Source organism: Pleurodeles waltl, chromosome 2_2 (assembly GCF_031143425.1).
Source record: "Pleurodeles waltl isolate 20211129_DDA chromosome 2_2, aPleWal1.hap1.20221129, whole genome shotgun sequence".
Taxonomy (NCBI): domain Eukaryota; kingdom Metazoa; phylum Chordata; class Amphibia; order Caudata; family Salamandridae; genus Pleurodeles; species Pleurodeles waltl.
Window position 1 is genome coordinate 896073966 of NC_090439.1, and position 21038 is coordinate 896095003.

The 21038-nt window shown below is 42.4% G+C and overlaps 1 protein-coding gene across 1 annotated transcript in view; it reads left to right on the forward strand.

Moving 5' to 3' along the window:
* The window catches only part of RIMS2 (regulating synaptic membrane exocytosis 2), a 1513920-nt gene that overhangs the window by 209632 nt on the left and 1283250 nt on the right, over positions 1–21038 (forward strand). The gene's annotated exons all lie outside the window — the stretch shown is intronic.

A 21038-nucleotide genomic window follows, 5' to 3' on the forward strand; every position in this document is an offset into this window, starting at 1 on the left:
ATATTTTCACATGAAATAAACGGCAAATGTCGTATGGCATTCCCAGGAGAAGCTCTCCAAAGCTGCGTCTGGAGCAGCTTTCCAGGCCCACTACTGATAGCGTTTGTGACTTCCTAAAAGTCTTACTTACAACCCTGCCTAGGAGTGTGTATGTGTCCATGGGCGTAGAAGTACAAGTTTTCTTTTTGAATTGGTCCTCGGTTTTGGGCCTATGCGCTTGTAAAATAATCTGAACATGCCCCTGTGAGTAACATAAAGTAAGCCTTTCTGTGTGCCTTCGCTCTGCCCCTGGTGTCATGCGTGCCTTAGCTGTGGCTGCCGCAAGACGTTATTTGTGGCGGGTTTACCACTGAAACCTGACCCCTGCGGGTAGATATACTGAACTGCCGCACGGCCATCCTCAACGCCCCGCACCGTGCACGCGCGAGCTAAGAGCATTTGGTGCCCCCAAGCGAATATTTTTATGTCAAGCTATGATTGAACAAGTTCAATTACTATGTCCTGCTGTTGTGCAGCGCCCACAGTATCCGCTTCGGTAGGGGGAGCCTCCTGCTACTACCGCAGGGTCAAATGAAAAACTCACATGATCGGTTACTAGTGGAGTTTGAGGTCACCTTTTTAGGGAAACGCTACCTGCGAGCAGGATTAAGGTGCATCGTATAGTACTTGAAACTAAAAGCAATGCGTGTCACGTATACCTTCTAGATAATTCATAGTTTTGATCCTGGCAGCATCACGTTAGACAACCCTGACTTGCGTCACATCCAAGCATGCACTCTTGCTTTTGAACAGCAGGCTGTGCTAGCCTCCTCCTTATCTCCATATCCCTCCTAAGACTTGCGCGAGGCAGGCCCCACATAGGTTGCCCTTTCCCTCCTCATCGCAAGATCATACCCCTGCTTTTAACACGAGATCCTCTTTATTTCCCCCTTTCCTGTGGCAGTTATAATTCTTTTGTAATAGTTTGTCTTTTAACATAGCGCTCCTCACCGAACTTCTGACAACTTTTAAGCTATGTAAATAACATGTGGTACCAGTGCCGTATCTAAAGCCACTCAATGTACTACATTTGGAAGCATAGTAAAAGGCTGAGTCAGTCTTGCCGAGAATTAGTCGTATGACCTGCAGATCACTGTGCATCACAACTGCAAGTGTTTAACTCACTGAGCCATCCTGTCAGCTCTCTTGCACATTAAATATGTTATAATATCCTGTTTTAATACACTTTAAAAGCTGTAAATGGAATGCAAAGGAAGAGATACCCACAGGCATTATGCGGAGGCGGCTCCTTCACTGGGACAACGCTCCTTTGCCATAGTCAGGAGGTGGAAACTGAAACAATAGTTCCACTATCGCTTCATTTTTCATCCCCTGGCTCAGCCAGCAGTACAGGAGAGGGTCAGGCGGGGCTGGGCCGCAGGAGGTGGGAGGGGGGAGGAGGAGAAAGTGGGAAGGAGGAGAGAGTGCCATCTCAAACTGGCCAAACACACATGCGCACTTGGGTTTCTCGCCAGGCCGGAGAAACTGCACAGACCCCAGGCTTTTGTCTGATCGGTAGTGACTGCCACTCAGACCAATCCTGCCCCTGCTTGCATGCTATGTTTAGCATGTAAGCAGTGCCAGGCTTGCTGGGGAGCCTGTGCTCGTATCCCAGTGAATGCTGGGACACCACAAGAAGAGGAGCGATGAGCGAGGTGGCAGGAGGTGGAAACGGCTGTAAGGTAAGGTTTTTTTCTTTTCCCCATCTCCGCCCCCTTTCCCCACCCTCGCCCCCTCCCCATGAGATTTGCGACACCTGCCCCTGGAATTATGCACTGGTAATTAGGATCATGTAAAGGCATGTGTCCTCACAGGTGGAATTAGTGATGAGGTGTACTCCATTTGAAATCAATAATGTATATTGGTGAATGCCTTAATAAAAATATTATTTAGAGTTTCGGATCAGAGAGAGAAGCGGGCGTGATAAACTACGTCGTGTATTAGCTACGTACTACAACCATTGAATTAGATCACTTTTAGGGAAATTAATTAATAATTCCCTCTATACACTATGCTACTTGATGTCAAAATGAGAGAGCTGGGCCAGCTGAAGGACGCAGAATGGAAGGAGACATAAATGTACTGCAAAGAGATCGTGATAGGGCCAGGTTGTTGGATACATAGAGTCTATGACAGTCTTAACTCAAAAAGTTTGGGAGAAGACATATTGACTTGTGTCTGAGAGAATGAGACTGGTTGGCACTTTATTTCGCAAGTTGTATCAGTGTCCCACATAGTAGTGTCCCAGTGTGGGAGATCTTGTGGCCATTTTAATGGAGTCTCCCCCACTCCGACTTAATCCCTCAAGTGGTGACGCTAGGACAAGCGGTCCATTTTGAAATATTGCAAACTGCTGTTGGATGTAGAACTGTAACATTTCTTTAAGTCAGGGCACCTGAAAACACCCAATAATGAGATCTGGTGCCTCTCTATGGACTGTAGTGTACAAAAAAGTGATGGATGGAAGGCTTGAATTAATCTCAGCCATGGGTAATTATTATGGGCCACATCCCAGTCCTTTGTTATTTTGCACACCATGCCACCTCAGTTTGAACTCAGCCGTATGTAAATAAGTCTTGACCCTTCCCCAATGGGAGCAGTCTAGCTGAACTGCCCGGCCAGGTCCTCTCTAAATCGGAACACAAGCAACATTCGCCCTATTAGGCTTCATCAGTGCAGCATAAATTTTAAAATATCCTCATTCTTCACTCCTCATCCCTACTTCTCTTCCATCATCCCTACTTCTCTTCCCTTATCCCTACTTCCCATGCCTCACCCCTGTTTCTCATACCTACTTTTCATTCATCCTGATGTATGAGGGATGAGAAGTAGTGATGATGGATGAGCCGTAGGGATGATGGGTGAGAAGTAGGGATGAGAAGCAGGGATGAGAAATAAGTATGATGGATGAGAAGTAGGGATTCGAAGCAGGTATGAGGGTATGAGAAGTAGGGATGATGGGTGAGAAGTAGGGATGAGAAATAGAGATGATGAATGAGAAGTACGGATTAGAAGCAGGGATGAGGAATGAGAAGTATGGATGATGGACGAGAAGTAGGGATGATGGTTGAGGATGTCCTAAAATAGATGCTGTGTGTTATCCAGATACAGCTTGGTTCCAGTAGCGCAGTGTGCATGGGACCATGTCTGGGCATAGCCGTCCTAGGTTCAAGACAGTTTTTCATAAGGTAGGGTCCAAACTGAGGTGGCATGGAGTGCACAATAACAAAGGACTGGGATGTGGTTGGAGTAAATACCGGGGGTGAGAATAATTGAAGAATAAACATGTTTAAACAAACATGATCCCAGCTTCTGTGAAATATGCTGCCCATGAGTGATTTGTTCGATCTTTTATATATTATTTATTACTAGATATAATTTGCCATGGAGTCATGTTAAGCAGTTCTTTGTCAAAGCAAGTTATGTGAGTAGCTCAGCAAGGGTGTCGTTGGCCCTCATGCACACAAGGGTATTGGACCACCTGCTGTCAGGATTGGTAGTACAAAAGTCAAACCGAGAACGCAACGGGCCTCTTACACCTCTGGGTTGTGGTGCCACTGCGCAGGTTGCACTACTGATAGTTATGTATGTGATACATCCACCTGCATTTCTCCCCATACTCCATATGTTGTAATAGCCTTTGCAGTAGTTATCCTATGGATCATTCTGTTTTACATGCTTCCATATCACATATTGAGTACCTGAGTCTGAAAGTGATTTGTTAAGACACTACCTCTTGTATAAAAGCTACTGTGACAGAAAAGAAAGTATGGTACTGGGAAAAAGTTAGATGCAATACAGGTGCTGGCTAGTTTATCAGATCTAAATTAGTTGTATAGTAAGGCATCCCCCAGGATGTATTTGGATCTTATGGTATCTGTTTTTAAAAACTCTCTTTACATATGTTTACAGTTGCATATCCGTTCCTTGAGGCATTTTATAAGTTAGATGGTTTCATGGTTCTGAAAATTGTTCTCCCAGGTTTGTGAAGGGCAAAGATTGTTTTCTGTTTATTTGTCCATTAGTCAAAAGTTTGCTAACGTTTTGAGTAAAACCACTCTGAATCATGTATGTCATTTCACGTGAAGATCCAGTATAGCACCACAAGTTTTGTCCAAAAGGCTTGGCCAGAAACAATACATGTAACTCAAGGTATCTGTGATTAATATAGATTGTGAATGTTCTATTTTCCGCTTTTTTCTGTTTTTCAGTGATTATTCATAAAGTCAAGGTCTTCTGTATCAGTGTTGTAATAGTGATTAGGATGTTTGTAGGTGAATTTCTTTTGGGAGTGTACTTTGGAAAACTTTCCATTTTGATCTGCTCGGCTTCTAGCAGACCTTGAGGTCACCTGTTCTGGGCTATTGATATCTTCAGGCAGGATAAAAGTGCATAGAAAATGAGGAGAAACCAAATGCAAGCTGTGTCTCTTCCATTTGGATAATTGAATTAGGATATCATACCCCAGTCACGTAATTTAGTTGAGAATTCCCTGTCACTTGTAGAAGGCTTGCCCTTTGTCTGTGCAAATTGCAGATCACTTAAGTGCTTGGTCGCTCCTCTCACTGCACCGATCATTCGTTCTCTCTATCTGTCTTGGCCTTAGCTAGTCTTTACCTAACCCCCTTTCACCTTCCTGGCACATAAGAGACATTGTTTCCAATCGCAGCTCGCTCCTATTTAAAGGGGCGGGTGCAGCTTGTGGGGAGGGGGGTATTTAATAACAAAAATGAAAAAATCTACCTCCTCTGTTGCCACCACTCCTCTGTCCCTTGTCGCTCCAGCTGCAGGTTCCCAGCCTGCCCTGCAGCCAATCCTGACGCTGCTCAGAGCAGTGTCAGGACTGGCTGGGAGAGCCCAGCCAGGGCGCTCCCAGGCAGACTGGGGGCCTGTGCAGGCTCTCTCCAGCAGGCTCTCTCCAGCCTGACAACTGTCCGGCCAAACACACATGCGCTCTCAGGGGAGTGCTCTGGGCACTCCCCTCCTTGGCTGTCATCGCCAATGCCCTGCCCCTTTCACCACGAAGGGATAATAAACATAGTATATTAACCCTTTGTGGTGAAAGGGTTGCAGCTTGTGCTGCTGGCGGGTGGCAACGCTCCTCCGCCCTAATGGAGGAGCCACCCCTGATCGTTTCTGCAGTCACTATATGTTTAAACAAACTGTGTACAGCATTAAAATACATCATAAATAGCATCAGTTGGCTTCATGGTGGCATGTCTGACACTGTTTGGTGTGCAGTCTCCGGACAATCACAGGAACTTCAGTAGTATGTCTAATGCTGATGCAATCACCTGATGTGAGTGGCTTTGTTTTACAGCATCTTCCTTTTTGTCTTTTATTACTTAGAGTAGGACAGTAGGTGAGTAAGTTTCAGATCTAAGCCAGTCACAGTAAGCATTGGTGTTGTAAGAACAGTGGTGCTGGTGTTTATTAGCTATTTCGTGTTGTGGGCCGCTTTCAAGTTTCTTTTAGCTTACTGCCAAAGAAAGCAAATGTATGGGCCTCTGCAACCTGCCTAGAGGCTAGAAGGGGCTACAGTGGTACTATTTTATACATGCACCGGCTGTTAAAGGGGAGTACATTTTGAGTTTCTTGCTGTGAGGAGAATGCCCTCCGAATTGCCTGAGAATAAGTCTAGAGATGGTGCTACCCGCCTGTTATAAGGTATTACAGGCAAGGAGTGAAATGTTATCTTTAGAAGTGAGTTGGGAAAATTGTACCTACTTTTATTAAGAACATTTTGGACAAGTGTGTATATATAGCTCTTTCTACTTTGAGGTTTGTTAATTTATAGTCTGCGAGGAGGGGTCATGCATTGCCATATAGCAACTGTGCTTTATACTTTAATCAACCTGAAGGTTTATTCTCCAAGGTACAGCCAATACGACTGGATAGGGGCTAAAAGCAACAAAGAAATCATTTACTCTTTCCTCTGCAGGAATCCTGCAGCAATGTGGCTTAATTGGAGATGTTAGGTGGGCAGCAGGCAGACCGTCGTTACAGGCCTTGCATCCCCCAAACAATAATAGAAGCTGGTTGTGGTAGAGAGTTCAGCCTGACAGTTGGCTGAACCAAATCTCATCACCTACCACCTTTAGCTCTGCTGACATGTCCGCATAACACCCTGTCAGGGAAGGGTAATGGGAGGTGTCTGACACTAGCCTTTGCTGTATCCCGGCCTTTCAGGAGTGTAGCTGCAGATGTTAACTCTGACAGGGCTTCCTCCCCTAGTGGGTAAGGTTGCACTGGAGGGAGGAGGAGAGCTACCACCTACCTGTCCAGAACCCAGAAATGGTGATATGAGGTAGGAGTCATTGGGAATATAGATAACATTTTGTGATGTCAGAAAGTATCTTTAATACAGAAAAACATTAGAGGGGGTTATGGGAGTATAACACTCGCTCACTTATAGCTTTTGTGAACAGCAGCATTTTAACGTGACTTATGAATAGTTTATAGAGAAATAGACAACCACTCTTACTAAGAGTTATGGGCAACATATGCTCTTTGTATGCTAGATCTAGGCTCCCCAGAAATTCCAGTTCCATTTGTTTGCAATATATATTTAATTTGTTCATAATCCATGACAATGGTGTTGTCCATGAAAGCTTTCATTGTGTTTTAAAATAGGAGTCTTGTCTTTCTGTCCGATGTACGTTACTTACTTAAAAAAAAAAATGTTTTAGTTAACTTTGAATTCAGTTATTTACAAAAATGTACAAAGCAACATTTAAAGATAATAAATATATAGTGTAAATGTAATGTATTTTCTTTTCTTATATTTAACTCACAGTAAAAATTATTTGAAGCCTGTGGATATTAATGCAGATAGATGCAACTACTGACCAGAGGAACACAACTCTGTTAATTTGAAATGCCTACTGCACCGCTACAAAATCTACTCCCATACATGGAAGAATAATAACATCTGTGATGGCTTCCTAAATGTCGCTATTTTAAAATTGATGAGATACTGACAGAGGATGGGTAGCCTGATTAAATGGATATAGAAAGTGTATGCTGAACCTCAGTAGGGATTGCAGGTTTAGCCCCTTTAAACTGTATTATGTCATTAATGACAAAAACTCATGCTTGTCCAGTATTGGCTCTCTAAATAGATTCACATGCTTGAACCATCTGCATAATGGAGCTGGAAGTCCCACAGTAATCGTGGAGAGAAGTACAGTGTTAAACCTAGGCAGAGCAACTTTTATATGGTCACAGAAGTAGCCTGTTAACATCATTTTAAACGTTCCAAACTTAAGGTCACCAGAGCTCAGATTTCTTCTGCATGTCATATGTAAAGGGATTCCCCTGTGCTCTGCTCAATCACTAAAAATATGTTATTTCTGCTTTTAGCCATCATATCTAGTAGTTTCTTAACCTGACAAGATGTGTGCGTGGCTGAATCCTCTAAAAGAGGTCTTTTTAGACCATGTGAAACCTGTATCACTCCGAGGACGACCCTCTCTGGAACTGTATATATTGTTTATATCCTGAATACAATGCAAAGGGTTTTAAAATCTGGAATGTGTTTTCTATTAGAAAGCCTGAAGTCCTAGATAGTAGACTTTTATAATGGCTCTCAAAATCAAAATCGGGAGAATCTCCAAACTCTCAGATGGAACATGAGGGCACTTCAAAGACATCAGGTAAAGTGCTAAACAGGGTTCATTTATACCCAGAGTGCTCTACAAAATCAACATCAGAAAGAAAATCCATAATTTCTGAGAAACTTCTAAAATCAACTCACAAAAATTATGTGGGAGAAGCTGAGGTCACTTCTGAATTCGTCGTAGTGACTGAAAAAATCCCCTAAAAGTCAGATGATGCTTTAGGAATAAAATGTGGGTTTGTTCATGGCATGACTTTGCCATCTCTGAATTGAAGAAATGATTCTTTAATTGTAAAGGTTACACACCACTTTCAATGTTCTGATAAACCTTTAGGGGTTATGGTCACCCACGGAAAGGACAGTCTCTTTGAAAACATGGTACAGCTTGTTGCATGTCTGCAGCCATAATATTTTCTCCTAATAAAGTGGGCCATCCTCTCCACAGAATTGTGACAGCACATTCCACAAGATGTATGTCTACATCATCAGCCTTACAGACAGGAGTACCCTTAGCAAAGATTTGCAGGAGAACAATGTTGAAAACCTTACTATATGCAGCATTACTATTTGTATGCCATAGTACACAGAGCTGCATGGTGACCAAGTTGTTCTGCGTAATCTATTTCAATAGGATAAGCCTTTTCTTTTCATTTACTCCCACCATCTGCTAACAACTGTTTAGAGTGAATTTACTGCTTGCTGCTGTAATTCAAGTGTGTGGATCTATGAAAGAATGTTACTTACCTGTAACTGTAGTTCTCCAGTATTGGTATCTTTCATAGATCCATATGTGACCCACTTTCTTTCCCATCTCTGGCTTACCTCTGATATATTCTTCTTCAATGTTTGCACTACGAATTTTGAACTGTGATGACCTGGGTGGGGAAGGGAGAATACTGCGCTGTTTGCTGATTGGGTGAAGTTTGGATCTTTTAAAATCGCATGAAGTGTCTACTTCTGTGACTATGTTAAGGCTTTTCTGCATTGCACTGCTTCCCATGATTACCTTGAGACTTCCAACTCGACACCAGGAATATTTCAAGTTTGCGAATCCATGAACATTACCAATACTAGAGCACTATGGTTACAGCTAAGTAACGTTCCCTTCCCCTTTGATTTTGTTAAACCAACTGGCCTTGTTTGTATTAACACCGGATAACTCATTTACTTCATCTTCTTCCATTGGAGTGTCTTTACGTTCAGTAGCTTCTATTCCAGCAAAATAGTGTTCAGGAGTTCCTCACATTTTATCTTGAATATAGAATTTTAGCACCATTGCCATTCATTCAAACGTAATGGTTAAGCTACAGAAGGACACCAGCAAGTCATATGACAGACTACTTATGATGCTGAAAGTACATGCATCACTTAGCATGACAGGCTTTTTGTTGACTTGATGAGGATTTTTGAGAATTTTTAGAAAATGTTTACCGATTTTAGCATTGTAGAGTATTAACTATAATTTTTTCTGCAAAGTAAAACTCATTGTTTTGTTCATTTACTGCAGTCTCTTCTATAGTAAATGATTTAAATTTGACAGCTTTTATCCCAACAGCATAGCATTCAAAAGTATCTCGCTTTGCCATCAATATAGAATCCTAACGCTAAAGTTGTTCATTAGTACTCCCTGATGCTGCACTAGAACACCACGGAATCAATTGACTGACTGCTGCTTTTGCAGGTACATGTTTGTCATAGATGAGGATGATATTTGTGAATGTATAGAAAATGTGCCCTCATTTTAGCTTCTGGAGCACCTTCCATAATTTCCATGAGGAAATCACAAGAGAAAACTGCTTCCTTACAACCATGCTTCATCAAATTCCAGGAAAGAATCAGCATTTTCTCCAGTTTAGAATAATCGTAAAAGTGAACTCAATTCCTTAAATTAGCACACCAAAAAATGATTTATATTGTGACCAAAATTTGCTTTTGCCGGTCAATAACTACCTTAGAGTGCCCTCCCCCATGGAAATTATTGCTTAACTAGCCCTAACTGAACCGGGAGAGATTGATTAAGTTTCCAGAAACCTCAAAAGCAACCCTTCTCATGATGTTAAATCTGGCACAAAGACAGGGCTCTGAAAGCTTAGAGATGGGAAACCACAGAAAGCTAACACTTTCAATGGGTGGCAAATTGCACTGAACAGGGCCAGACTGGGAACCCAAAGCAGCCCTGGCAAAATTAGTCAGACCAGCTCCCATAGAATGCATAGTGAGCGAGCCTGACCACTACGTTTGGGCTTGGGGGGAGGGGTGTTCCCCTCAGGAAAATTATGCAGATAAATGGCAAAAACAGTGCATTCCATCACACATTTTTCATCATATATTCAATTGCATCAGTTTTTTTAAAGAATAGTAAATGTGTACCAGAAACAGTAATCTTTATTGGGGCTCTTCAATGATTCCCTCACCACCACCCTCTAAAAGTGCTTCTTATCTTTCCATAGCACCTCTCTCAAATGCATTTCATTTGTTTTATAGTGCCTCTCTTATCAGCGTAGGGTGTTGGAGCACTTTACATCTCACACACATACAGAGACAATGAATCATACATGTGTAAATCAGTGTATAGAAAATGTTACATAAGACAAAGGCGACTCAAGGTCTAGATTCACGTTAGCCATACTAGTGAGCATTTTCTAAGAGTGCTTGGTCTGGGAAACCTAAACTTAGGATTCAGAATGTAACACAGTGGTTAGGGTTGCCTTTACTAAGAACAATTCATTTTTACCCAGACAACCCTTTATAAAAGAATTAGGATAATCAAAGACTGGGAAAAAAAGTACTATCTAACCTGTACCATGTAGTTTGCATGAGGCGGTTTGATGGCAGTCCATATCTCACTGTGCTAGATTATGATTGTAATGTATGAACTGCACAGTAACAAAAGAATCTCTGGGACAAAAGCAGTATCCCACTGAGCATTGCACATAAAATACTGTTCTGTGATCTGCATGGTACCCATTCTTTGCGGCAGGTATATTTACTTTCTGCACTTTCTTAGAGGAGCCAAAACTGCCACTAGACAACATCACCAGAGTTATCTTGGCACTTTTATTTTTGCCTGAAAACTGTTGGATATGCATGGAACTCTGCTGTGCTTTTAAAGCTGCTCTATTGCTACAAAACCACACCCCCAGTAACAAAAGTGGCCCCACACATTCCAGCCTCCCGGGAAAATGTCCAGTGGGGCCAGCCCAGCCTTGGCCCTGAACGTCTATGAGAGATACAATGGAAAACAGCTTGCTTTCAGGTCAAAAAGTTCAAAGCATGCCAGGTTCAAGTTTGTGCCGTTCACTCCCCTCCATCAGACATATTTAAACCCACTACAGGTGGTATAGGCATTTCTGGGGAGGCCTTCCTCTTGTCCAAGATGCGGAGGTGGTGAGGCCAACTTTTCCTCCACATGGCCTGGTCCTGCCAGATAGCGAACAAATACACCTGCAATACTGAATCCTATCACGGGTGGCTTATTCATGCTTGCAGTAAAGCAGTGCCTGTCTGGAATGATTCCCAAACCAAAGAAGAGACAAATGAAACATAAATGTGCCATGGCTGTACTGCGTATGGTATGATGCTTGCTAAGTGCTGCATACCCACTTATGGGTTACACAGTCTGGGGCCATGGACACAGATTTGGATTAAGGATTTGACAGAATGACCAGCAGCAGAGGATGGCAAACAAAGACCGCAATAAAGGAGGATAAATTAACTGAGGATCTAGCAAAAAAATGGCAATGATGCATGACCTTCTTTACTCGACACATGACCCCTTTTAAAATAAGTAGCAAAGAGTAGACTGGAACTGAGAGGGAGGAGGTCATGGAATGACTTTGAGGTACCTGCAGTGGAACTGGGTTCTCAAAAGGTGAGAGACATGAAATCTGGAAAGAACTATTAAATGGTGAGTGGAGGTTTAAGTACAAGTATGGCAGAGACCCTATTATTGTAGTTTTACAATTACAGCATTATATTGATGTATTACAGGATGACTACATCTTAAATGTATTGCTCTGGATATAGACTGCCAGCGTAAAATTAATATTTTGTTGATGCAGAATGTCTTTGTATAATATTTATACATGAAAATGAAAAAAAAAAAATACAGTCTAGCCAGTGTCTACGACAAACAATTTTCAATATCAAGTACATTGTTTTTTGCTACATTTATTTCAGAGTTCGTCAAATGTCACGCTGAACACGAGCATCAAGGAACGAAGTAGCATTTGATGTTAGACCACTGACTTTAAAACAAGCCACTACAGAGCACACATGCATGAGAATGACCCATATCAGCTATTGTGTTGTAGGATGCACTCCATTCTTTTACTTTGTAAGTGTTTAGTGCATTCAACTGGATGTTAATCAAGACCTTATGCCTGTGAGAGCTGGTTTGAAGCTGAACGGCTAATCAAAATTCTCCCTCTGCAGACTAAATCTATACTGTTATAGGTATACAAGGGCAGCATTCTGTGCCTGCCAGCTCCCTGTTCCACTAGCCATACTTGTCCCATTGGACTGCACCCCACCAGCAACGTACCCCATAGTAAAGGTCTAGGTACTAATCTGGAACCTGCTATGGCAGCTTTTTCATCAGATGCTGATCTTGCTTCCATTTTATGCAGGACCTTTCCATTCTTTGTCAAAGGGGAAATGTCAGCTCTAACAACCTCAGAAAAAAAAAATCTTGTGTTTTATTATTCGCTATTGTTCTGCAGCATTTACAGGCTGACACGAAAGCGATAGTGAGAGCAGCTTTGAAGCTGCTGCTGCATCGCTTACAGGAATTGTTTGTCCCATACTGAGTTGAGTTCTCCTCTTGGAAGTGGAGGAAGTGCTAATAGCCTTATTACCCATACCAGAGTAATAACAGCTATTAACTACACTTGCCTGTGGAGGAGCCCATAATTGCCAGGGAGATTAATTAACAGCTGTTGTTGTCTATTGGTGCTGGCAGTAATGCTTAATTATAATTCATTATAATATTGGAATGTTGAGATCTCCACTGAAGACATTGGAGTGGAGAGAACCAGAAATGGCTGGCAGGGACCTCTTGATCTACCGTTTCAGTGTTGACTATTAGGGCACTCGAGTCACTGTGGGTAAAATATTCAAACAGCATTATAGCCCTTCTGGTTTAGGCTTCCTCTTTATTGTACCCCTTGCCTGTGACTCAGCTCTGACTCATTAGCAGGGAGCCTCTTACAACCAGTGTAAACTCCAACGGCAAGTTATAATCCAAAACGAAGTCTTGTAAATCAGCCTTACTTTAAGATTGAAAACTCTGACCAGTAGCCTAGGTCAGTCCATCTATCTGCTCTGACATCTCCTCCCTCTTTTTTGACACGTGTTAGTGCCAAGGATGTTGTGTTAAGGCATGAAAGGGTCACAACCTAAGGGAAAGAACCTACTCATTTGTGCTCTGCCTTGCTTAAAGGCGCACATAGAAGTATTTTGTGAGTCTGCACCACTTTGACCGTAGCAGGCCTCTCCCACCATTTCACACAAGGAAAGTCGGAGCAATGAAATGTGGTGATGCTTCCAGTCAAAGGTGTGACAGATCTGGTGCTTCATTATGCCATAGAATTTTTTTTTTGCAGAATAACATCAGTCTTCCATACTTTACCTACAAATTCTGCTCCCCTTTTCGGTCCCATCCCGTCAAAGTATTTTCTTTGTTACTTATTTGTTTTATATTTTGTTCTTGCACGAACTATAACATTTCAGGCTTTAGATCACTGTACAGTAGCAGGTCAGAATACTGATTTAACACAAGAAAAAGATAGCAAAATCACTGAGGCACGATAAAAAAGATCACGCTTAGCGAGTTGACAACCTGTAGGAGGCGCATTAAGTAGGGGAGCGCTGTAATAGAAACATGCCAACACAATAGGGCAGTTACACAGAAATAACAGCATAATTATACTCTGAAGTGGGCGAAAGCAGTTAGCAGAGTGAGCCCTTCACACAAAATAGTCTAAAATAACCTAAGTAATAGTAAAGCTAGATGGCACCGTGTGGGCAGTTCTTTATGTATGTGAGCATTTCATGGAAGCAAGTCAACATTGTTGTCTCAGATACAGTTAAACGTAATGAGAGCAGAATTAGTTTGTGCTCCAGGGGCTATGCATGTTGTAATCTATTGCAGACTGATGGCGAGATACACATGAAAAAGATAAGACACAAGCAGCTATCCTGTGTAGTAATCAGGCAAGGAGCCTCTTTTAGGTGGTGATGAAAGTCTTTGTCACAGACACAATACGTGATATTTATAATATCAGGAAAGGATCTTAGTGATATGTACTTAATTTTCAAGTGAATAGACACATTCTATTGTCTGAGAAAAGATGACTGTAAGGGATGTCCATAGCTCTTGAGTCAGTTTCACATGCAAATGCTGCACTTTCCTCGAGATGCTATTAAAAAGGGAAAAATTACAAATCTCTCTCTCTCTATCTATATGTGTGTGTGTGTATATATATATATATGTATATATATATATATATATGTTCGACGGCATGTGTAGCTGCAGATACACATGCTGTGCACATCCCGCCATCTGGTGTTGGGCTCGGAGTGTTACAAGTTGTTTTTCTTCGAAGAAGTCTTTTCGAGTCACGAGACCGAGGGACTCCTCCCATTTCGACTCCATTGCGCATGGGCGTCGACTCCATCTTAGACTGTTTTTTTTCCGCCATCGGGTTCGGACGTGTTCCTTTTCGCTCCGCGTTTCGGGTCGGAAAGTTAGTTAGAATCTCGGAAAAATCGTCGGTATTGTTTGCGTTCGGTATCGGGTTAGTTACAACAGATCGACACTGACTTTTGAAGAGCTCCGGTGGCCCTTCGGGTTTTTTTTTCGATCCCCTGTCGGGGCTTGGTCGGCCCGGCCACGTGTCTCTTCAAGGCTGATGGAACGGACCCCATTCCGCTTCTGCCCAAAATGCCATAACAAGTATCCATATACAGATCAGCATCTGGTCTGTAACTTGTGTCTGTCGCCGGAACACAAGGAAGATACTTGTGAAGTCTGTCGAGCGTTTCGGTCCAGGAATACACTAAGAGACCGAAGAGCAAGAAGACTGCAAATGGCGTCGGCGCCGACAGGACAAGGGCGTTTCGAGGAGGAGGAAGAAACCTTCTCCGTCCAGGAATCGGACTCGGATGAGATAGATCCTGAGGAAACGCCGAAAACCGTGAGTAAGACGTCGAAACATAAAACTCACGAAAAGAGCACAAAAGCCCAGGGGACGCCATCCGACTCCGGTCGAGATACCGCCACACAGCAATCTCGGGCCCGAGATAGTGGCTCCGAGCAGCTTCGGCACCGAGATAGCGGCACCGAAATGGGTCGGCACCGAGAGACCACGACACCGAAAGTAAAGAAAGTTTCGTCGGAACCGAAAAAGGTAGCCGAAAAGGTTTCGATGCGAAACATCCGGCTTCAGGACCGAAATCAAGTTCCTACACAGAGGAACAAGGACTGTCCTCACAAATGAAAATACATAGATTTGGACAGGAATTAGAGGCAATGGAGCCAGACTACACCCAAAGACGGCTCCACATCCAAAAGGATACGGGAAAGATCAGCACTCTCCCTCCTATTAGGATGAAACGCAAACTTGCCTTCCAGGAGAAAGACAAGCAGCCACAGGCAAAGGTGGCTAAACAAGTAACCCCGCCACCATCTCCACAATGCTCTCCGCAACCATCACCGGTAGCCACTCCACCTATGATGCAATCACCGACCCACACAGGGATGAGTCAAGATGACCCTGACGCATGGGACCTTTATGATGCACCAGTGTCAGATAATAGTCCTGACTGTTATCCAGCTAGACCGTCGCCACCAGAAGATAGTACAGCCTACGCACTAGTGGTGTTGAGGGCAGCGGCATTTCATAATGTCAGCCTACATGCAGAGCCCATTGAAGACGACTTTCTATTTAATACACTGTCGTCCACACACTGCCAGTACCAGAGTCTTCCCATGCTACCCGGGATGCTAAAACACTCCAAACAAGTGTTTGAAGAGCCGGTAAAAGGAAGGGCCATTACTCCAAGAGTGGAGAAAAAATATAAACCGCCACCAACAGACCCCGTGTACATCACACAACAGCTAACACCGACTCAGTTGTAGTAGGGGCAGCTCGCAAAAGAGCAAACTCACACACTTCAGGAGATGCACCACCTCCAGATAAGGAAAGTCGCAAATTCGATGCAGCAGGCAAAAGAGTGGCGGCACAGGCAGCAAACCAGTGGCGTATTGCAAATTCACAGGCTTTGTTGGCCAGATACGATAGGGCTCATTGGGACGAAATGCAACATTTTATAGAACATTTGCCCAAGGAGTTCCATAAAAGAGCACAGCAAATAGTAGAAGAAGGACAGAGTATCTCCAACAATCAGATACGGTCAGCTATGGATGCTGCAGACACAGCTGCTAGAACTGTCAACACAGCAGTAACAATAAGGAGACATGCATGGCTGCGTACATCAGGATTTAAACCAGAAATACAGCAAGCTGTGCTTAATATGCCATTTAACGGACAGCAGTTGTTTGGGCCGGAGGTGGACACTGCTATCGAAAAACTTAAGAAAGACACTGACACGGCCAAAGCCATGGGCACACTCTACTCCCCGCAGAGCAGAGGCACATTTCGAAAAACAGTTTCGAGGGGGGTTTCGTGGGCAAAGCACAGAACCCACGACCTCACAAACAAGGCCCACTTATCAAAGCCAATATCTGTGTGGAAGTTTCTGGGGACAATATAGAGGGGGACAGTTCCCAAAAAATAGAGGAAAGTTCCAAAGTCCCAAAACTCCTCAAAATAAACAGTGACTTACAAGTCACGCATCCCCAACACATAACACCTGTGGGGGGGAGACTAAGCAATTTTTACAAACATTGGGAGGAAATAACAACAGATACTTGGGTACTAGCAATTATCCAGCATGGTTATTGCATAGAATTTCTCAAATTCCCTCCAAACGTCCCACCGAAAACACACAATATGTCAAAACAACATATAGATCCTCTAAGACTAGAAGTTCAGGCGTTGCTACAAAAAGAGGCAATAGAATTGGTACCAAACCAACAGAAAGGAACAGGAGTTTACTCTCTGTACTTTCTCATACCCAAAAAAGACAAAAGTCTGAGACCTATATTAGATCTCAGAACATTAAATACCTACATCAAATCAGATCACTTTCACATGGTGACATTATAGGACGTAATCCCACTGCTCAAACAACAAGACTACATGACAACACTAGACCTAAAGGATGCATATATCCATATACCGATACATCCTTCACACAGAAAGTACTTAAGGTTTGTATTCCAAGGGGTACACTACCAATTCAAAGTGTTGCCATTCGGAATAACAACTGCGCCAAGAGTTTTTACAAAATGCCTAGCAGTTGTAGCTGCACATATCAGAAGGCAGCAAATACATGTGTTCCCGTACCTAGACGATTGGTTAATCAAAACAAACACGCTAGAACGGTGTTCACAACACACAAAGTATGTCATAGAAACCCTCCACAAACTAGGTTTCTCAATCAACTACACAAAGTCACACCTTCTGCCGTGTCAAACACAGCAATACTTAGGGGCGACAATCAACACAGCAAAAGGGATTGCCACGCCAAGTCCACAAAGGGTTCAGGCATTTCACAATGTAATACAGGCCATGTGTTCAAAACAAAAAATACAAGTCAAAATTGTGTTAAAACTCCTAGGCATGATGTCCTCATGCATAGCCATTGTCCCAAACGCAAGGTTGCACATGCGGCCCTTACAGCAGTGCCTAGCATCACAGTGGTCACAGGCACAGGGTCAACTTCAAGATCTGGTGTTGGTAGACCGCCAAACATACACCTCGCTTCAATGGTGGAACAGTATAAATTTAAACCAAGGGCGGCCTTTCCAAGACCCAGTGCCACAATATGTAATAACAACAGATGCCTCCATGATAGGGTGGGGAGCACACCTCAATCAATACAGCATCCAAGGACAATGGGACACTCACCAAAAACAGTTTCACATAAATCACTTAGAACTATTGGCAGTATTTCTAGCGCTAAAAGCATTTCAACCCATAATAAGCCACAAACACATTCTTGTCAAGACAGACAACATGACAACGATGTATTACCTAAACAAACAGGGAGGGACACACTCAACACAGTTGTGTCTCCTGGCACAGAAAATATGGCATTGGGCAATTCACAACCACATTCGTCTAATAGCTCAATTTATTCCAGGGATTCAGAATCAGTTAGCAGACAATCTCTCTCGGGATCACCAACAGATCCACGAATGGGAGATTCACCCCCAAATACTGAATACTTACTTCCAGAGTTGGGGAACACCACAAATAGATCTATTTGCAACAAAAGAAAACGCAAAATGCCAAAACTTCGCATCCAGGTACCCACAAGATCAGTCTCCAGGCAATGCGTTATGGATGAGCTGGCAGGGATATTTGCTTACGCTTTTCCCCGTCTCCCACTCCTTCCATATCTAGTAAACAAGTTGAGTCAAAACAAACTCAAACTCATACTAATAGCGCCAACATGGGCAAGACAACCTTGGTACACAACACTACTAGACCTCTCAGTAGTGCCTCATGTCAAACTACCAAACATACCAGATCTGTTAACGCAGCACAAACAACCGATCAGACACCCAAATCCAGCATCACTGAATCTAGCAATCTGGCTCCTGAAGTCCTAGAGTTCGGACACTTAGACCTTACACAGGAATGTATGGAGGTCATAAAACAAGCTAGGAAACCTACCACTAGACATTGCTATGCAAATAAGTGGAAAAGATTTGTTTATTACTGCCATAATAATCAAATTCAACCCTTACACGCATCTGCTAAAGACATTGTAGGATACTTACTACATTTGCAAAAGTCAAAGCTAGCTTTTTCTTCCATTAAAATACATCTTACAGCAATTTCAGCTTACCTGCAGATTACGCACTCAACTTCTCTATTTAGGATACCGGTCATAAAAGCATTTATGGAAGGCCTAAAGAGAATTATACCACCAAGAACACCACCATTTCCTTCATGGAACCTCAACATTGTCTTAACACGACTCATGGGTCCACCTTTTGAGCCCATGCACTCTTGTGAAATGCAATACTTAACATGGAAAGTTGCATTTTTAATTGCCATCACATCTTTAAGAAGAGTAAGTGAGATTCAAGCATTTACCATACAAGAACCATTTATTCAAATACACAAGCATAAAGTAGTTCTACGGACAAATCCTAAGTTTTTACCAAAAGTCATATCACCGTTCCACTTAAATCAAACAGTAGAATTACCAGTGTTCTTCCCACAGCCAGACTCAGTAGCTGAAAGAGCACTACATACATTAGACATCAAAAGAGCGTTAATGTACTACATTGACAGAACAAAACTAATTTGAAAAACAAAGCAACTATTTATTGCTTTCCAAAAACCTCATACTGGAAATCCAATTTCTAAACAAGGCATTGCTAGATGGATAGTGAAGTGCATTCAAACCTGTTATCTTAAAGCAAAAAGAGAACTGCCTATTACACCAAAGGCACACTCAACTAGAAAGAAAGGTGCTACCATGGCCTTTCTAGGAAACATTCCAATGACCGAAATATGTAAGGCAGCTACATGGTCTACGCCTCATACATTTACCAAACACTACTGTGTCGATGTACTAACGGCACAACAAGCCACAGTAGGCCAAGCGGTACTACGAACATTGTTTCAAACAACTTCAACTCCTACAGGCTGAACCACCGCTTTTGGGGAGATAACTGCTTACTAGTCTATGCACAGATTGTGTATCTGCAGCTACACATGCCATCGAACGGAAAATGTCACTTACCCAGTGTACATCTGTTCGTGGCATTAGTCCGTGCAGATTCACATGCGCCCACCCGCCTCCCCGCGAGCCTGTAGCCGTTTAGAAGTTGATCTTGAACATTTGTAAATTTGTAAATATATTACTTTAAACTACATTATGTACATACGTATTCACTCCATTGCATGGGCACTATTACTAGCATACACAACTCCTACCTCACCCTCTGCGGGGAAAACAATCTAAGATGGAGTCGACGCCCATGCGCAATGGAGTCGAAATGGGAGGAGTCCCTCGGTCTCGTGACTAGAAAAGACTTCTTCGAAGAAAAACGACTTGTAACACTCCGAGCCCAACACCAGATGGCGGGATGTGCACAGCATGTGAATCTGCAGTGACTAATGCCACGAACAGATGTACACTGGGTAAGTGACATTTTCTATATATATATATATATATATATATATATATATATATATATATATATATATATATATATATATATATATATATTCACTGTTCTTTTGGCAATTCTAAAAGAAGGCACAAATCCAGTACGGTTTAATTGCTTTTAAAAGGGATTGTTATTATTATTATTATTATTATTTCATTCAAATATATATATATATATGTAGAGAGAGAGAGAATACATAATGGGTATCTGTGTAATATCGGCTTATGTTGTCATTAAGGGGTTCTAGTTAGTGACATTTGGATATGAATGCCGCCTTATCCCCAAGATCGCTAGTAGTGAGTTCCAGTTTCTGTTAGTAAAGTCAGAAGGATTGATAAAGAAATGTGTTCTTAAACTTGGGGATTTCTAAATGTTCTAGGCCATTAGTAAGGTTGACACATGTAGATGGCTACTGAGACTTTGAGGCTATGCATGTCAGGGTGTTGTCCTTTCTCCAGACTTCACGCCAGAGTCTATCTGTTTGCATCATGAAAATTTGTCCAGGAGTGCCAGCGGGTGAACCCTGACTTGCACTTGAGACATTACAGCCTATTGTGCAAGATGCATACTATTATGCTAAAGCCAGAGTTTGATGCAAATGTCTCAACTAAATGCAGCCCAAGCCTTTGATCAAGCAAACCCTACAATGGCTAGTGCTAGTTAAGAATATGCACAGCTCTACCGAAGCATATCAAAGACAAGTAGAAGTTTGGTGATAGGTTGGCGATAACTGAGCTTCTTTTCATGGCTAAAGAACTCTCAGATCTGGCAGCCTATAGTGTCAACTTCTTCCTTACTTGCATAAAATATTGTTGACATGGTAATCAATTCTACAGTTTGGATATGATTAAATTTTCTCCTTTATTATGACACGTTAGCAACCAGAACCAGATTATGTGACTCATGTGTTTTATGCTGTCTTTTAAACTGTTGGAAAAAATCTGATATTTTATTATGATAATATATTTTTTTTTTTATTGGTGTAGGTGTAACTCCTAATCACCTTCTCTAAAATGCAATTCTCATCGATGTTAGCCACTTTTAAAGAGTCTATATTGTGAATCT